Here is an 18,342-nt window from a genome sequence, read left to right as displayed (position 1 = left end):
CAAATTGTTTGCTGTAAAGTAAGGTTTCAGTTACTCACCCATTCCATGATGCTTTCTGATCCCCTGGAAGTGATAGAGATCTCGAAGGGGTTAAGGCATTGGCACTCCACATGAGATACCCTTTGCACCTGAATGGGCACTTTGCTCTAGTCGTATGAGGAATGTTGATTGCTTTCTGAAAATTTCCAAAGTTGATGGATGGTTTTCCTTTTAGATCATCCTCACTGACAACTGGCTTCGTATATGGAGGCGTTTCAGTTGATGGAGGTTTCATGTCAGTGATGTCATGAACTGTCTCATTTGTTGTGATTTTTGGCAAATTGTCAATGGAAGGTCTCCAAACTCCACTCATCATGTGAGAACATGAGTGTGGTGGCAAAAATGTTTTACCTTGTTCAATAATTGAAAAAGAAGATCTTCACGCGTCAGCTGTCTTTCTTGAGTTTAATAAACATTCATGAATGGAGTCACACAAACACAACCGAACAGTAGTACAGTCAGTGAGTGAGTGGCCTGAAGATGTTACCCAGGGCCACAGTCTTATAGTTCCAAAAACACATTCCACAAAGACAACATACGATACTCTCTCTCATGGGAAAAAGACAAAATACGATACTCTTTCTCATGGGATTGTCTCTGTGCTGAGTCTTCACCTGCTTGCCTCTCCCCCAACGCAATGTATGAACAACACACTTATCACAACGAGAAGGGCAAAGACATCCACATATATTGTCTACATGTGTTCTTCGTCAGTTCACAAAGAGGTCTTTCACACAACCATAAAGGTTGTACAAAGGTTAGGTTCAAAAACTTCATTAGAACTATCCACACAGTCATTAGTTACACAGTTTTGAATAGGCACACATGAGTTATATCAAAATTTCCCATTACATTCCACCCTTTTTAGCATTCTTATGCTAAACCATAATAAATGGAAAATTTTGTACTTATCTACCTCATGTCCCCTGTTTTCTGCCTCTCACCAGCCAAACGCTAGCGCTCCCAGTCTCCAACGTAGGAGTTGAAACCCCAGGCAGAAGAACATAAGCACAGAGGAGCCAAAAGTCCCCCCCCCCCATTTGATAAGAGGGGGCAAAACGACCCATCTGCCTAACTCCGCTTAGTCTAAGGAAAAGGGAAAAACCTCAGATATGATGAGGAAAAAGCCCTGTCTCTACTACTGAGCTAATCTACTTCAAATAATATGGCAAAGATAACTCAAACATAACACACAATGAATAAAAGACAAAAAACCCTCTGGTTTTTGGAACTCACACTGTCCTGTACTTACTTTCGTATAATAATAAGAATTAATAAAGAAAAGGATTACAATGAATTATAACAAATTGAATAACATGAGAATAAAAAAGGAAAAATAAAATCAAACCATGATTATATATATATAATATATATATATATATATATATATATATATATATATATAAAATTGATTGGATTTATCTGAGATATTGAAGAATCAACTTGATTTGATAAGAAAAATAAAAACTTTAGAGGAGTCCGTCTTCCAGTCTCGATGTTGTGGTGGGAGAAAGCACAGCAGGTCTCCTCACCAGCCGGTGAGGTGTGTGTGCTATTTCAGATTCATTGTCAGGATGAGGTGAGACTGTTGTGCTGTTGTTCTTTACCCTCTGACATTGGATTTCTTTCACGCACAGCACAATCACTCCCACCCAGATGGAAATGACCAGCAGGATGCCACCCTTAGGCCGCATCCGAGCCGCATAAGGGGATGGGCCGGTCTTGGCCTCTCGATCAGGTACATGTTGTGCGTTTGGATCCGGAACCCGTCTGCAGTGACTGGCATGTATCCACGTAGCCCTCACTGCAACCTTTACCGCTGTCTCTGTCACCAAAAGCACCTGGAACGGTCCGTTCCTCTGCGAGCTTTCTAGTTCTTTCGTCGGAAGTCCTTCACCACAATGTAGTCGCCCACATTGAGGTCATGGAGTTTCGTCTCTGCTGGTCTGGGCAGGGCAGCTTTCACCTGTTTGTGAATATCAGACAAAACAGACGACAAGGTTGCACAATATTGTAACATTTCATCTTCACACAGGCCAGTGTCTAGCAGCTGTCTCTTAGCGGGCCCAATCCCAGTGTTCAGAGGCCTCCCAAACAGGATTTCAAACGGGCTCAAATCGCTTCTGCTTCTCCTTCTGACCCTCATATGCATTAGCACAATGGGGAGGGCTTTAGTCCAGGACACTTTAGCGGCCTCACACACTTTTGCGAGTTTGTTTTTCAAAGTGCCGTTTTCTCTTTCACATGCTCCACCTGAGGCTGGGTGGTATGCACAATGCTGTCTTAAATCAATGCCCATGTACTCACCAACCATTTTTATTGCAACACTTACAAAAGGAGTTCCATTGTCTGAGCTGATTTTTGCTGGAATTCCCCATCTGGGAATTATCATGTGCATCAAGGCCTTTGCCACTGCTGCTGCGTCCTGTTTTGCTGTGGGTAAAGCCTCAACCCATTTTGAAAACATGCACACAATAACCAAAACAAACCTTTTCCCTTCACTTGGTGTTAGTTCAATAAAATCCATTTGCAGGTGTTCAAAAGGTTTGTCTGGTGGTGGGTGAGCAACCTGTGGAAGTTTTAAACCTCTTCCCACATTGTTTGTGGAACAAATCACACATCTTTTACAGAAGTCAGTGGCATAGGTTGTGAACCCTCTTGTGAACCAATGTCTTCGTACCTCACTTACCATTCCCCCCTTTGACACATGATCCAATCCGTGTGTCAACTTCGCATAGTGAGGGAAAAGATACCTGGGGAGACAAGGCAGGCCATCAGGGCCTGTCCACACCCTGTCTACCACAGAGCAGCCTGCTTTCTTCCAACAGTGTTTTTCAGCCTGTGAGGCTCTTATCTGCAGCTATCTCCACTGTAGTCACAACAGGGGGAGTAGAGTTGAAGGTTAGTGAGGCGCCCAGTGTATCAGGAGACACTGGCCGCTTGGAGGCTGCTTTTGCAGCTGCGTCTGCTTGTGCATTACCTAGAGAGATGGAGTCAGTGTCGTTAGTGTGAACCTCACATTTACACACAGCAATATGTTTAGGTAACAAAATGGCGTCGAGGAGAGCAGCAACCAGCACATGATGAGCTATCGGTCTCCCTGTGGAAGTGAGAAAATCTCTGTTTTTCCATATCTGCCCAAAGTCATGAACCACACCCCAAGCATATCTGCTGTCTGTGTAAATGTTAACAGATTTTCCTTTAGCCATCTTGCATGCCTCTGTCAAAGCCACCAACTCAGCCGCCTGTGCTGAGTGTGAAGAAGACAGAGGTTTTGCCATGACAGTGTCATGGAGAGTTGTGACAGCAAAACCTGTGATGTTGTTTCCTGTGTCTCAATCCCTAGAAGCAGAACCATCAACAAAGAAATCAAAATCAGCATTTTCAATGGGCACATCAGCCGAATCAGGTCTCGGGGAACAAATAGATGTTATCGTTGCCACACAGTCGTGTGGCTCTCCGTCCTCAGCTGTTGGTAAAAGAGTAGCAGGGTTAAGAACAGTACATCTCTTTACCTTAACGTTAGGCAGTTCCAACAAAACAGCATTATATCGTAGCCACCTCGCAGCAGACAAATGTGAAGTTTTCTGCTCGAGGAGGATGAGAGACACTGCATGTGGGACTTGCAAGGTCAAGTCAGAGTATCCCACTATGTCATGTGATGCTATGACTGCCTTCTCTGCAGCAGCCACTGTGTCAATCTTAGATGATAAATAAGCTACAGGTCTTGGTTTGCCCCCGTGGTCTTGCAGTAACACAGAAGTCATGAAACCCCCCATGTCGTCAACAGTCTGAGTGAAAGGTCGTGAGCAGTCAGGTAACCCAAGTGTTGGAGGTGTCCGTAAAGTCAATTTCAAGTCAATGAAAGCTTTTTCAGCCTTCACTGTCCAGGTGACAGGGTCTGATGCTTTCAGGCCTTTCCCATGAGCGATTGCTGCTAATGGTGCCTCAATTTCAGCATAATGAGTGACCCATTGTCTGCAATAGCTTGTCATGCCCAAAAACGACATCACCTGTTTCTTTGTCACCGGTTTCAGAATTTTTTGAATCACTCCAATTCTCTTTGATGAGAGGGCTTTTCCCTCAGTGAAGATCACGTGACCCAGAAATGTGACCTCTGTGGCAACAAACTGCAGTTTGGACAGGCTGGCTTTGTGCCCCTGTTCAGCCAAATGGGTCAGAAGAGCCAGAGTAGCTTTAACGCATTCCTCTCTGGTCTCACTTGCAAGCAAAATATCATCCACATACTGCAACAAAGCACTTCCTTCTGGCAACACCAGAGTCTGCAGACTGTCCCTCAGAGCAGCGTTATAAATCGTTGGAGATTCACAATAGCCCTGGCACAGACGGGTGAACGTGTACATTTTCTCATCAAACAAAAGGCAAATCAGAATTGACTGTCAGGATGCACAGGAACACTGAAAAAAGCATTTGAGGGATCAACAACTGAGAACCATTTGCTATTGGATGGAATTTGAGACAAAATGGTGTGTGGATTTGGTACCGTTGGCGCTCTGGCCTGCACAGCTGAATTAACGGCTTGCAGGTCTTGTACAAATCTCCACTCTGGAAGCATGCCTTCCGGTCGAATCTGACGTACTGGAAAAATGGGGGTTCTCACTGGAGAACTAGCACATGGTACAATCACACCAGCTTTCAGCAAAGCGTCAAACACAGGCCTGATGCCTTCAATTGCTTCACGTCTGAGAGGGTATTGGTTATGACAGGGTCTGTAGTCTGTTTTTGGTGTAATGATGAAAGGCTCACAATTCTTAATCAGGCCTACATTATGTTTACTTTTTGCCCAGAGGTGGTCAGGAATCTGTTTTAATTCTGGGATCTCTTCAACAGACTGCAGCATGTTGTTATCAGTATCAGAAATAAATAGTTACATTTGTGATTAGCACATCACAATCCAACAACTTGCGTTTCGCCCCAGGGTTTCGTTTACGTACACACTCCACCATATAGTCAGTCTCTGTTGTCCCCCTCATCTTTCTCTTTCGGGCAGTCGCGAGCTCAGTGTCCTCTCTTCCGGTCCCCTCTGCTGTTCCCGCATCCGCAGCCACGACCTCTGTTCTGTTCTTATACTCCAGGCCCGAACGGGTCATGGAGCTGAGGTCGGGATAGAGATGTGGTGTCACCTCACGCCTCCTGCGTGGTGGTTCGGGGCCGCCTCGTCCTGTCCCCGTGAGGTTCCCTCTTAACATGTCGTTAAAAGGAGATCTTGGCACCGGTGAGGAGTGTGAAGCAGCAGGGCCGTAGCCATGCTGTGGTGCGGGGGCAGCAGCCCCAGCGACCTCTGAGTGCAGCTCAGGTATAGGAGGGGGCCAACATAAGGCGGGGCCACAGTTCCTTCCCGGAGAGAGAGAGAGAGCTGGTGCGGAGCAGCTGGAGGTGGAGGTGGAGTCCAGGTCCGGATCCAGCTTCACACACTGGGGCGCAGTTTCTCTGGGAGCCTGCCTACGCTTTGCCTCACCCATCCACATATCAAAAGCTTTCCAGTCTGGCTCACTTCCCTTCTTGCTCCTAGTTTTTGACGCATTTCTTCTCTATTTTTAAGCACTGCACACAGACCCTCGAGCTGTTTAACACTCAGGCTGCCTGTCCTTGGGAAACTACACTCCCTGACCCACACATCTAATTGGGCTATGGCTTCTTTTCCATAGTTTACTGTTGTGTACTTCACATTTGGGGCATGATAATCTGGTCCCAAAGGGTTTACTTTGTTCTGATTCCATAATTATTTGCTCTCAGACGTTTCAGCAATTTTTTAATCAAATCTAGATTATTTTATACTACTTACCGTTAGTTGTATTTTAACAATACAATTGTTAACTCTGCTCTTGGCTTATCTTATTTTTACTATTAAATTAATTTTTTTTGCAAACTGAATTTAATTCTCCTAAGACAGTCAAAAATGTTAAGCCAAGACAAACAAAAGAAACACACAAAACTACATCCTCTTCCCTCTTTGAAGAGGCTGGTAAGTCCACCTTACCCCCTAGATCCCAGATCTAGCTGCTAGATTCCAAATCTAGCCGCCCAGGTTCCCTGATACACTGGGCAAGTTAAGCCAAGACAAACAAGAGAAATGTAACATGCTAAACCCTCTTCCTCTCCCTTCAAGGAGGCTGGTAAGTCCAACTGACCCTTTAGATCCCAGATCTAGCTGCTAGATTCCAAATCTAGACGCCCAGGTTCCCTACACCGGGCCAGTATGCTCCCTCAAACACCGTTTTTAATTTTTCCCCAGGAAAAAGAAAACCCGGTGCCCGGCACGTCTGCCGGCACTACTTTCCATTATCAGGCAGAGGAGCGCAACAACTTCTGCGCAGTCAGACCTTCCACAACCTAGGTCTACACTGTCAACAATAACAGCAAAAAAAACTCTCAGAAAAAACAGCGAGGCGTTTACAGCCACCGGGTTTGTTGGACTCCAACAGTGAGGGGACCTCGCTCCTCCAGACGTCAGGCCCTCCTCTCAACCTTCCTTTTCTGGGGAGTCAGAGGTTTTCCAAGAGCCTGGCTCTTGGCGTGCGCACGTTCTAACACCCTCGGTCTAGAGGTTCTGAAGTCCGCTCACGGATGGCATCCCATCTGGGGTGCCAAAATTGTGGTGGCAAAAATGTTTTACCTTGTTCAATAATTGAAAACGAAGATCTTCACGCGTCAGCTGTCTTTCTTGAGTTTAATAAACATTCATGAATGGAGTCACACAAACACAACCGAACAGTAGTACAGTCAGTGAGTGAGTGGCCTGAAGATGTTACCCAGGGCCACAGTCTTATAGTTCCAAAAACACATTCCACAAAGACAACATACGATACTCTCTCTCATGGGAAAAAGACAAAATACGATACTCTTTCTCATGGGATTGTCTCTGTGCTGAGTCTTCACCTGCTTGCCTCTCCCCCAACGCAATGTATGAACAACACACTTATCACAACGAGAAGGGCAAAGACATCCACATATATTGTCTACATGTGTTCTTCATCAGTTCACACAGAGGTCTTTCACACAACCATAAAGGATGTACAAAGGTTAGGTTCAAAAACTTCATTAGAACTATCCACACAGTCATTAGTTACACAGTTTTGAATAGGCACACATGAGTTATATCAAAATTTCCCATTACATGAGATATATGAATACATTATCACATTTAAAAGTTACCATCCCGGTTCAGGACACAGATTCAGCTGTTCGCATAGCACCTCTGGCTGTTATAATGCAGAAATGAATAATCACAAATTCAACAGCAGATCATTTTAACTAACATTAAGCTCAAAGACTATTGTAATGCATACAAACTGTGCTCTGATGTTCAGACTTAATGGACTGGAAGCACATTTAGCACATTTTCTAATTATGTTCACCAAAAATGCAAAATTATATCAATAGATTTCAGTGTTGAGGCACAATTACATTCATCATTTTCATAAAGGCATACTAATGGAGACAATTTCAGAACTACAGAGACACAGAGCAACACACCTGCCTGCATGGCAGCATGGGACTAAATCATATAAATCAGAATCAGAATCAGAATCAGAATCAGTTTTATTGCCACGTATGTTTCCACATACAAGGAATTTGTGCTGGTGATTGGTGCAAGTGGGGATCAGGGGGATCAGTGACAGCCTTGTTGATAAGGCTGATAGCAGACGGGAAGAAGCTGTTTTTGTGGCCAGAGGTTTTGGTCCTGAAGGACCACAGCCTCCTGCCAGAGGGGAGCGACTCAAAGAGTTTGTGTCCAGGGTGGGAGGAGTCAGCTACAATCTTCCCTGCACGCCTCAGAGTCCTTGAGGTGTACAGGTCCTGGAGGGATGGTAGATTGCAGCCAATCACCTTCTCAGCAGAGTGGATGATACGCTGCAGTCTGTTATTGTCCTTCTCCGTGGCAGCAGCGTACCAGATGTTGATGGAGGAGGTGAGGATGGACTCAATGATGGAGGTGAGGAAGTTCACCATCATAGTCCTTGGCAGGTTGAACTTCTTCAACTGCCTCAGAAATACATCCTCTGCTGAGCTTTCTTGATGTCCTGTGTAATGGTGGTTCCCAAGAAGCGGAAATGCTCCATGGTGGCCACAGGGGAGTTGCACAGGATGATGGGGGTGGGTGGGGCTGGGTTTTTCCTGAAGTCCACTATCATCTCCACTGTCTTCAGAGTGTTAAGCTCTAGGTTGTTCTGCCTGCACCAATTCACCAGACGGTCAGTCTCCCACCTGTAGGCAGACTCATCGCCATCAGAGATGAGTCCAATGAGAGTGGTGTTGTCTGCAAACTTCAGGATCTTGAAAGACTGATGGCTGGAGGTGCAGGTGTTGGTGTACAGGGAGAAGAGCAGAAGAGAAAGAACGCAGCCTTGCGGGGATCCAGTGCTGATGGTCTGGGAGTCAGACACATGCTTTCCTAGCTTCACGTGCTGCCTCCTGTCAGACAGGAAGTCGGTGATCCACCTGCAGTTGGAGTCAGGCACTCTCAGCTGGGAGAGCTTGTCCTGCAGCAGAGGATGATGGTGTTGAAGGCAGAGCTGAAGTCCACAAACAGGATCCTGGCATAAGTCCCTGAGGAGTCCAGGTGCTGGAGGATGAAGTGGAGAGCCATGTTGACGGCGTCGTCTACAGACCTGTTGGCTCTGTAGGCGAACTGCAGGGGGTCCAGGAGTGGGTCAATGATGGATTTGAGGTGGGACAGGACAAGGCACTCAAATGATTTCATGACCACAGAGGTCAGGTGTTGAAGATGTCTGTGAACACCGGAGACTGCTGATCAGCACAGTGCTTCAGGGATGATGGAGAGACAGAGTCAGGACCGGCTGCTTTGCAGGGGTTCTGCTTCTTAAAAAGCCTGTTGACATCTCTCTCCAGGATAGAGAGAGACGTTCCTTTGGTAGGGGAGGAGGGGGGTTCTGATGTGGCTAGTTGTTGAGGTGCCAGGGTCCCTGCTGAAGTCGGGGAGGAGAAGCTGGTGGTCTGGAGGTGGTGGCTGGACTGGCGGGGGTTGGTGTCAGGCCTGGCCCATTGTCTTTCAAAGCGGCAGCAGAACTCATTCAGATTGTTGGCCAGACGGAAGTTGTTAATGGAGTGGGGGGGTTTAGGTTTGTAGTTAGTGATCTGTCTGAGCCCTTTCCAGACAGAAGCAGAGTCATTGGCTGAGAACTGGAGATGAAGTTTCTCAGAGTACAGTCGTTTAGCTTCTCTCACCGCCTTGCTAAACCTGTACTTGAACTATTTAAACCTGTCCCTGTCCCCGCTCCTGAAAGCTTCCTCCTTTTGCCTCCTGAGCTGACTGAGATTAGCTGTGAACCAGGGTTTGTCATTGTTATAACTCACCCTGGTACGTGATGGGATACAGCAGTCCTCACAGAAGCTGATGTATGACGTCACAGCCTCTGTGAACTCATCCAGACTGTTGGAAGCAGTCCTGAACACTTCCCAGTTAGTGCAGTCCAAACATGCCCGCAGATCCTCTATGGCTTCACTGCTCCACTGCTTCAATGTCCTCACAACAGGTTTACACAGTTTTAGTTTCTGCCTGTATGTGGGAATCAGGTGGACCATGACATTGTCAGAGTGGCCCAGTGCAGCCCACTGTGGTGTAACAGTGGTCCAGAGTGTTCCCCTCTCTGGTCGGGCAATTAACAAACTGTCTGTATTTGAGCAGTTCGTGGTTGAGGTTACCTTTGTTAATGTCACCAAGAACAATAACTAAGGAGTCTGGGTTGGTCCGCTCCACACACAGTATCTGGTCGGCGAGCGCCCGCTGTGCCTCCTGCACGTTGGCCTGTGGTGGGATGTAAACACCGACCAGGATGAATGAAGAACTCACGGGGGGAGTAGAAGGGCCTGCAGTTTATGATGAAAGTTTCCAGGTCAGGAGAACAGTGCTGCAGGATCACTGTCACGTCTTTGCACCAGCCCCTTTAGCATAAAAACAGATTCCTCCACCTTTCCTTTTGCCGGACAAGCATTCATCCTGGTCGGTGTTTACATCCCACCACAGGCCACAGCAATTACTGTGTGTGGAGCGGACCAACCCGGACTCCTTAGTTATTGTCCTTGGTGACATTAACAAAGGTAACCTCAGCCAGGAACTGCCCAAATACAGACAGTTTGTTAATTGCCCGACCAGAGAGGGGAACACTCTGGACCACTGTTACACCACAATCAGTGGTGCTTATCACGCCGTCCCCCGGGCTGCACTGGGCCACTCTGACCATGTCATGGTCCACCTGATTCCCACATACAGGCAGAAACTAAAACTGTGTAAACCTGTTGTTTACAAGAACCTCCAAGAACCTCCAATTGCACCAATCACCAAAACAAATTCCTTGTATGTGGAAACATACTTGGCAATAAAACTGATTCTGATTCTGATTCTGAAACAGACTATAAACTGTCAGTGGCCCAACCTTAAGGGCCTGACCTTAGAGCTACTGCTTCTGAAGTCACTGGACAATGTTTTAATAATATTTAAGGTAGGCCTAAATAGTAGCTTTTCCAGTTCACTGACTCCTCAGCTTTGGCTCTGTTACAGCAAATATACTACTTTCATTCTATGTATCATTATTTCTAAAGGAGGCAGAGACACACCAAGCAGAGAGCAGGAGATAGAGAAGTCATTATATACTACAGGAAATGAGACAGTATGCTTACTGCAGTACAGCAATAAAAGTGTCTTTAAGAAAATAAAGATCCTGGCTACTTTTTGAGAAAAAAACAGTAAACTGTTGTGGATTCAGACAGAGGCTCTGTGTGAGAGACACAATAAGAAAGATATTCTGTCTGTTTTAACTTTCTCTGTGAGCTGTGAGTTCTGCTATATTATAGCACATGCCTGGGGTGCTATATTACGGCAGAATCAAAGCTCAGTCCTGGTTCTTAATTTATGCGTTTGGTTTTTTTTGTCAGATTACCTAATGGTAATAAAATCAGGATTTGACAATAGGTCCATGCATATTTTGACCTAGTCTTGTTGTTAAGCTGAATGGAGGCTGTTGCCTGAGTTAGGCTGTTGGTATTGAGCTGTTTTAAGCGATTAGTTACCATAATCAACAATGCTAATGCTGAATGTTAATGAATGCTAATGTTAATGCTGAAAATCTATATTTTAAGTCAACGCGTCAGTTCCCGTACATTGGTTTATTTAAAGCAGCCAGCCGCAATATAAACATTAACTGAAAATACCACAAAACATTAATAGAAAATAGACATATTTATTTTCGATTCTATCATTTATGGTTGCACTGTTCCTCTGCTCTTTACACTGCTCCTCTGTTCTCTGTTCTCTGTTCTCTGCACAAGGTACAAACACATACACACACACACACACTCACACACACACACACACGGAACAAACAGCAGGGCAGAGAGGCTGCACTACATGAAACCAGGTGAGGAAAAGATAAATGACTCAAGTACACTGTTGCTGTATTTTATGTTATTTTAAGTGCAATAAAAAGTAAAAGGCCAATAAGAACTTTATCAAATAACCTGTTCAACAAGCATCTATAAAAGAAATATTTTCAACTATTTTGTCCGATGTCTCCCAGTGTTATTTACACAACAACATCGCTAGCCAATAGCCAACAATAGCCAATTGTTAGAAAAAGCTAAAATGAAAGCTGTCTTTGTTTACCACAAATTGAGCAACTGCTCTGACAAAAAAGCCAATTCAATTCAAGACAATTCTAATCGTGTTCTTTATTTAATTTATCAAATTCTTAAGTGATAGTATTAGCTGGATCAAAAAGTGTATTGACAAGATAAAGATAAAATCCAAATCCCTACAGCTGGTTAGTGGTCAGTGTAGTCTGGTCATGGAGAGAGTTAGGGGTTACAGCATTCTTCAATCAGGCACCCAGATTTACAGTGCAGTCGTGATTTTTTTGGATGAGATTGAAAAAGCAAAGAAAGAAACTGGTTGAGAGCAGTGTAGTGATCAACAACACCTTTGTATCACACCACACCAGTAAAGATAGTGATGATGTCTTACATATCACCATTCATCAGTGATGAGGTTCTGAAGGAACTGTCGAGACACAGGAAGATTGTCTCCCCATTCAAGAGGTTGCAGTCAGGATGGTCAGGAAGGTCTTCACTGGTGAAACATGTTGTCTCTCACAGATGGCAGGTTCACATGATCTTCAGTAAAAAAGATGAGGACCTCCATCTAGGTTTAAGTGTGAAGGCTGATGACTTTGAATATGTGGTGTTTGTCAACTTTGGGGCCTTGAAGTGTTTTGGCTGCAGGAAAGAGGGTCACTGTGAACCAATAACAGTCTCATAAAAACAGATTCAGACAGCCAGGGATTAATAGGTCATATTAGGTGTATGAACCAATCCTGTGAACTTGTGGAGATGAGGGGGCGGACAAAATAAACCCAAGACCTTGTCAGGACAGAGGGCCAGAGTTTGCACTAGCACAGCCGCTGACACTGTGTTAGTTAGCCCAAGCACAGCCACTGACACAGTTACAAGCTTACAAACAACGTAATCAGTAAGCTATGCGTACAGTTCTGATACGTCTTCCGGTAACCAATTTTGGTCACAATAAACTCAAAAACTCCTGAGTCTGGGTATGACTGAGGCACAAACATGCAGCTCAGACTTTGTGATGTTTCCTCCGCCAACCATCTTGATATGCTCTGCTGTTTCACCTGTCAACCGATTGCAAGCAGCGGTGGTGGGTGGGGCATAAGACCTGATCCAGACGCAAGGCTGGAGTTTTCAAACTAACACAGGGCCAGCAGCATTTCCAAATGTCTCCGTTTAGTGTGGATGCCAGGCACAAATGTAGCAAAAGCGATGCATTTTAAAATGAAAACAGTAGTGTGGACCTAGCAGGAGAGTAACAGCTGTGATAGAGCACAGGAGGAAGTAGAACAGGCTGTGGTGAACACTGCAGACAGAGCAGCAAAGGACACTCTGAGGGACACTGATAAAGACCTGACTGTGGATGAGAATGTGTTTAAAATCCCTGCTCTCAAGTGAAAGCAGATGAACACCAGTGGCTTTCAGGCCAAGAAGGGAACAATAGGCAGGTTGAGAGAGCAGCAGGAGGAGGAGCATCCAGAGCCTGAGACTATCTGGACACCTAACAGAGTTTAGTTTTTAAATGAGCTCTGTGTGATTTAAAATTTAACTGTACAGAGAACAATGAGCTGGACATTTAGCATACTGAGCCTCATGCTGCTTCAAAATATGCCACAAAGCAGCTGGTGTCGGCTCACAGGTTAAATGATGTATGGAGAGAAATGCATGAGAAACACAGACAGTAACACATGGGTCCACTAAATAGTTATTTTTCCCTAAACTTTTCACATGGTTTCCTTTTAATACATCTCAACAAAAATCAAAGAAAAAGGCCAAAAGCTGAAAACAGATGTATGTATGTTTCCTCTCAGATGAATCAACTAAGTAATGGTTAGGTTCCTGTCACTCAGTCAGAGGGACCTAACCATTACTTTTCTTATAAAATTGAACAACATTTTGCTGCTAATACTCATGTACTTTTACTTAGGCAGGATTTTTCATGCAGGACTTATAATGAATCAGAATCAGAATCAGAATCAGAATCAGTTTTATTGCCAAGTATGTTTTCACATACAAGGAATTTTTTCTGGTGATTGGTGCAATTGATCAGCAACAGTGGGGCTCTCTAGCCTTGTTGATGAGGCTAATAGCAGATGGGAAGAAGCTATTTTTGTGGCGAGAGGTTTTGGTCCTGAAGGACTGCAGCCTCCTGCCAGAGGGGAGTGTCTCAAAGAGTTTGTGTCCAGGGTGGGAGGAGTCAGCTACAATCTTCCCTGCACGCCTCAGAGTCCTTGAGGCGTACAGGTCCTGGAGGGACGGAAGATTGCAGCCAATCACCTTCTCAGCAGAGTGGATGATACGCTGCAGTCTGTTATTGTCCCTCTCCGTGGCAGCAGCGTACCAGATGTTGATGGAGGAGGTGAGGATGGACTCAATGATGGAGGTGTAGAAGTTCACCATCATAGTCCTTGGCAGGTTGAACTTCTTCAATTGCCTCAGGAAATACATCCTCTGCTGAGCTTTTTTGATGAGGGAGCTGATGTTTAGCTCCCATTTGAGATCCTGTGTGATGGTGGTTCCCAAGAAGCGAAAATGCTCCACGGTAGCCACAGGGGAGTCACACAGGGAGATGGGGGTGGGTGGGCCTGGGCTCTTCCTGAAGTCCACTATCATTTCCACTGTCTTCAGAGCGTTTAGCTCTAGGTTGTTCTGCCTGCACCAGGTCACCAGACGCTCAGTCTCCCACCTGTAGGCAGACTCATCGCCATCAGAGATGAGTCCAATGAGAGTGGTGTCATCTGCAAACTTCAGGAGCTTGACAGACTGATGGCTGGAGGTGCAGGTGTTGGTGTACAGGGAGAAGAGCAGAGGAGAAAGAACGCAGCCTTGCGGGGATCCAGTGCTGATGGTCTGGGAGTCAGACACATGCTTTCCTAGCTTCACGTGCTGCCTCCTGTCAGACAGGAAGTCGGTGATCCACCTGCAGGTGGAGTCAGGCACGCTCAGCTGGGAGAGCTTGTCCTGCAGCAGAGCCGGGATGATGGTGTTGAAGGCAGAGCTGAAGTCCACAAACAGGATCCTGGCATAGGTCCCTGAGGAGTCCAGGTGCTGGAGGATGAAGTGGAGAGCCATGTTGACGGCGTCGTCTACAGACCTGTTGGCTCTGTAGGCGAACTGCAGGGGGTCCAGGAGTGGGTCAGTGATGGATTTGAGATGGGACAGGACAAGGCGCTCAAATGATTTCATGACCACAGAGGTCAGGGCAATGGGTCTGTAGTCATTTAGTCCTGTGGGCCTTGGTTTTTTGGGGACAGGGATGATGGTGGAGGATTTGAAGCAGGCTGGCACGTGGCAGGTCTCCAGTGAGGTGTTGAAGATGTCTGTGAACACTGGAGACAGCTGATCAGCACAGTGCTTCAGGGATGATGGAGAGACAGAGTCAGGACCGGCTGCTTTGCGGGGGTTCTGCTTCTTAAAAAGCCTGTTGACATCTCTCTCCAGGATAGAGAGAGACGTTCCTTTGGTAGGGGAGGAGGGGGGTTCTGATGTGGCTCTGATGTGGAGGTTAGTGTCAGGCTTGTCCCACTGTCTTTCAAAGCGGCAGTAGAACTCATTCAGATCGTTGGCCAGACGGAAGTCATTAATGGAGTGGGGGGGTTTAGGTTTGTAGTTTGTGATCTTTCTGAGCCCTTTCCAGACAGAAGCAGAGTCATTGGCTGAGAACTGGAGCTGAAGTTTCTCAGAGTACAGTCGTTTAGCTTCTCTCACCGCCTTGCTAAACCTGTACTTGGACTCTTTAAACTTGTCCCTGTCCCCACTCCTGAAAGCTTCCTCCTTTTGCCTCCTGAGCTGACTGAGCTTAGCTGTGAACCAGGGTTTGTCATTGTTATAACTCACCCTGGTGCGTGATGGGCTACAGCAGTCCTCACAGAAGCTGATGTATGACGTCACAGCCTCTGTGAACTCATCCAGACTGTTGGAAGTAGTCCTGAACAAGGATTTCCTGTATTGGTACCTTTGCTGAAGTAAAGGGTCTGAATACAACCTCCAGATTAGAGTTAATTCAGAGATGAGCATGAGCAAGCAGAGAGGAGAAAAATTGCTGAAAAAAAGATGAAGATGAAACATGTAAGAATTTGGACACAGAGATGATATGACTGTGTTTGTTTTCTGTGGTTGTGCTGTTGTATTAAGCAAACAGAGGGAGATCATAATGACATCAGCAGGCAGGAGGAGGTCAAGAGGACAGTGAGGACCTAGAAGGATTTTTGACATCCTGGGTGAGAGCTGGACATTGCTCTCTAACATTGTCGATGCCAGGGAGGAGAGCCCAGGAGAGTCAACCCAAACCTCTGTGGTCAATTTTTTAAGGTAAGACTGATCTGATAGAATCTTTTGTAGGGCTGAAGTCGCCATAATTAATATCAACATTGAAAATGCTTCAAAATCAATATATTTAGTGAGACACATTGTGTCATGGGTTCTAGTACAGCATTGTATGGATTGGTGTTGAACTAGAAATGATAATCTGCTATTATGGTTTGTGTGTGGGTCTGACTTCTTTACATTTTTGCTCCAGAATACTTTGTGATGTTTTGAGACAGAAGAACATAGAATTCATATTCAACAATCTTTTGCTTCATCTTCTTCAACATATCATGATGTTCATCAATTGGTGAGTTACTGGGGTCTGCAGGTGTGAAGCAGTATTTTTAGGAGAAAATGAACAGAAAATCACTGAATGTGAGTGAGAGTTGTATAATTTGTGTGATATTTTTGAGTTTCTGAGGTCTATATGTATGAAGGAATTTTGGGGACAAATTGAACTGAAAATGACACAGTATGAATGAGAACAGCTCAGAATGAACAGTTTTGTGATTTGTGTGAGGTATTTCAAAATCTGCGGTCTGCAGGTAAGAAGCAGTATTTTTAGGATACAGATTGCGTTTTTGGTGAACATAATTAGAAAATGTGCTAAATGTGCTTTCCAGTCCATTAAGTCTGAACATCAGAGCACAGTTTGTATGCATTACAATAGTCTTTGACCTTAATGTCAGTTAAAATGATCTGCTGTTGAATTTGTGATTATTCATTTCTGCATAACATTATAACAGCCAGAGGTGCTATGAGAACAGCTGAATCTGTGTCCTGAACCGGCATGGTAACTTTTAAATGTGATAATGTAATCATATATCTCATGTTCTCACATGATGGGTGGAGTTTGGAGACCTTCCATTGACAATTTGCCAATAATCACAACAAATGAGACAGTTCATGACATCACTGACATAAAACCTCCATCAACTGAAACGCCTCCATATTCGAAGCCACCCATTCATCCTCACTGTCAGTGAGGATGATCTAAAAGGAAAACCATCCATCAACTTTGGAAATTATCAGAAAGCAATCAACATTCCTCATACGACTAGAGCAAAGTGCCCATTCAGGTGCAAAGGTATCTCATGTGGAGATATCTATCACTTCCAGGGGATCAGAAAGCATCATGGAATGGGTGAGTAACTTTACCGCAAACAATTTGTAGACCTACTGTATCTCAATTTATTGTCATTGTATTCTTCCATTAGAGAATATTAATTATGGATGAAGCTGTATTTTTAGAACATATTCAAATTAAAATGACTCAATGTGAGTGAATATTGTTCAGAATCAACAGTTGTGCGTTTTTGGTGAAGCTTTTGAGTTTTTGACGTCGGCAGATATCAAACAGTAATCTTAGGATACAGTCATCTTAAAATGACTCAGATGAGTGAATACTGTTCAGAATCAGCAGTTGTGCATTTTTGGTGAAGCTTTTGAGTTTTTGACGTTGGCAGATATCAAACAGTAATCTCAGGTCAAGTTGCACAGAAAATGACTAAATGTGAGTGAATACTGTTCAGAATCAACAGTTGTGCGTCTTTGGTGAAGCTTTTGAGTTTTTGACGTCGGCAGATATCAAACAGTAATCTTAGGTCAAATTGCACAGAAAATGACTAAATGTTAGTGAATACTGTTCAGAATCAACAGTTGTGCGTTTTTGGTGAAGTTTTTGAGTTTTTGACGTTGGCAGATATCAAACAGTAATCTTAGGTCAAATTGCACAGAAAATGACTCAGATGAGTGAATACTGTTCAGAATCAACAGTTGTGCGTTGTTGGTGAAGCTTTTGAGTTTTTGACGATGGCAGATATCAAACAGAAATCTTAGGATACAGTCATCTTAAAATGACTGAATGTGAGTGAATACTGTTCAGAATCAACAGTTGTGCGTCTTTGGTAAAGCTTTTGAGTTTTTGACGTCGGCAGATATCAAACAGTAATCTTAGGATACAGTCATCTTAAATTGACTGAATGTGAGTGAATACTGTTCAGAATCAACAGTTGTGCGTTTTTGGTGAAGCTTTTGAGTTTTTGACGTTGGCAGATATAAAGAGTAATCTTAGATCAAATTGCACAGAAAATGACTCAGATGAGTGAATACTGTTCAGACTCAATAATTGTGAAATTTGGTGAAGCTTTTGAGTTTTTGACGTCAGCAGATATCAAACAGTAATCTTAGGTCAAATTGCACAGAAAATGACTCAGATGAGTGAATACTGTTCAGAATCAACAGTTGTGTGTTTTTGGTGAAGCTTTTGAGTTTTTGGCGTCGGCAGATATCAAACAGTAATCTTAGGATACAGTCATCTTAAAATGACTGAATGTGAGTGAATACTGTTCAGAATCAACAGTTGTGCGTTTTTGGTGAAGCTTTTGAGTTTTT

The 18,342-nt window shown here is 44.5% G+C and overlaps 1 long non-coding RNA gene across 1 annotated transcript in view; it reads left to right on the top strand.

Moving 5' to 3' along the window:
• Positions 1-1,979: 1,979 nt before the first annotated feature.
• Positions 1,980-18,342, top strand: part of LOC139613731 (uncharacterized) — a 353,034-nt gene continuing 336,671 nt past the window's right edge. The window contains exon 1 of the long non-coding RNA XR_011686815.1: positions 1,980-2,116. This is a non-coding gene — a long non-coding RNA (uncharacterized lncRNA). The remainder of the gene's footprint in view (positions 2,117-18,342) is intronic.

This window comes from Trachinotus anak, unplaced genomic scaffold (assembly GCF_046630095.1).
Source record: "Trachinotus anak isolate AG129_WGS33_773 ecotype Australia unplaced genomic scaffold, CSIRO_AGI_Tana_v1 ptg000032l, whole genome shotgun sequence".
Lineage (NCBI taxonomy): Eukaryota > Metazoa > Chordata > Actinopteri > Carangiformes > Carangidae > Trachinotus > Trachinotus anak.
Note: the sequence above shows the minus strand (reverse complement) of the source record. Positions and strands in the feature narration are given on the sequence as shown.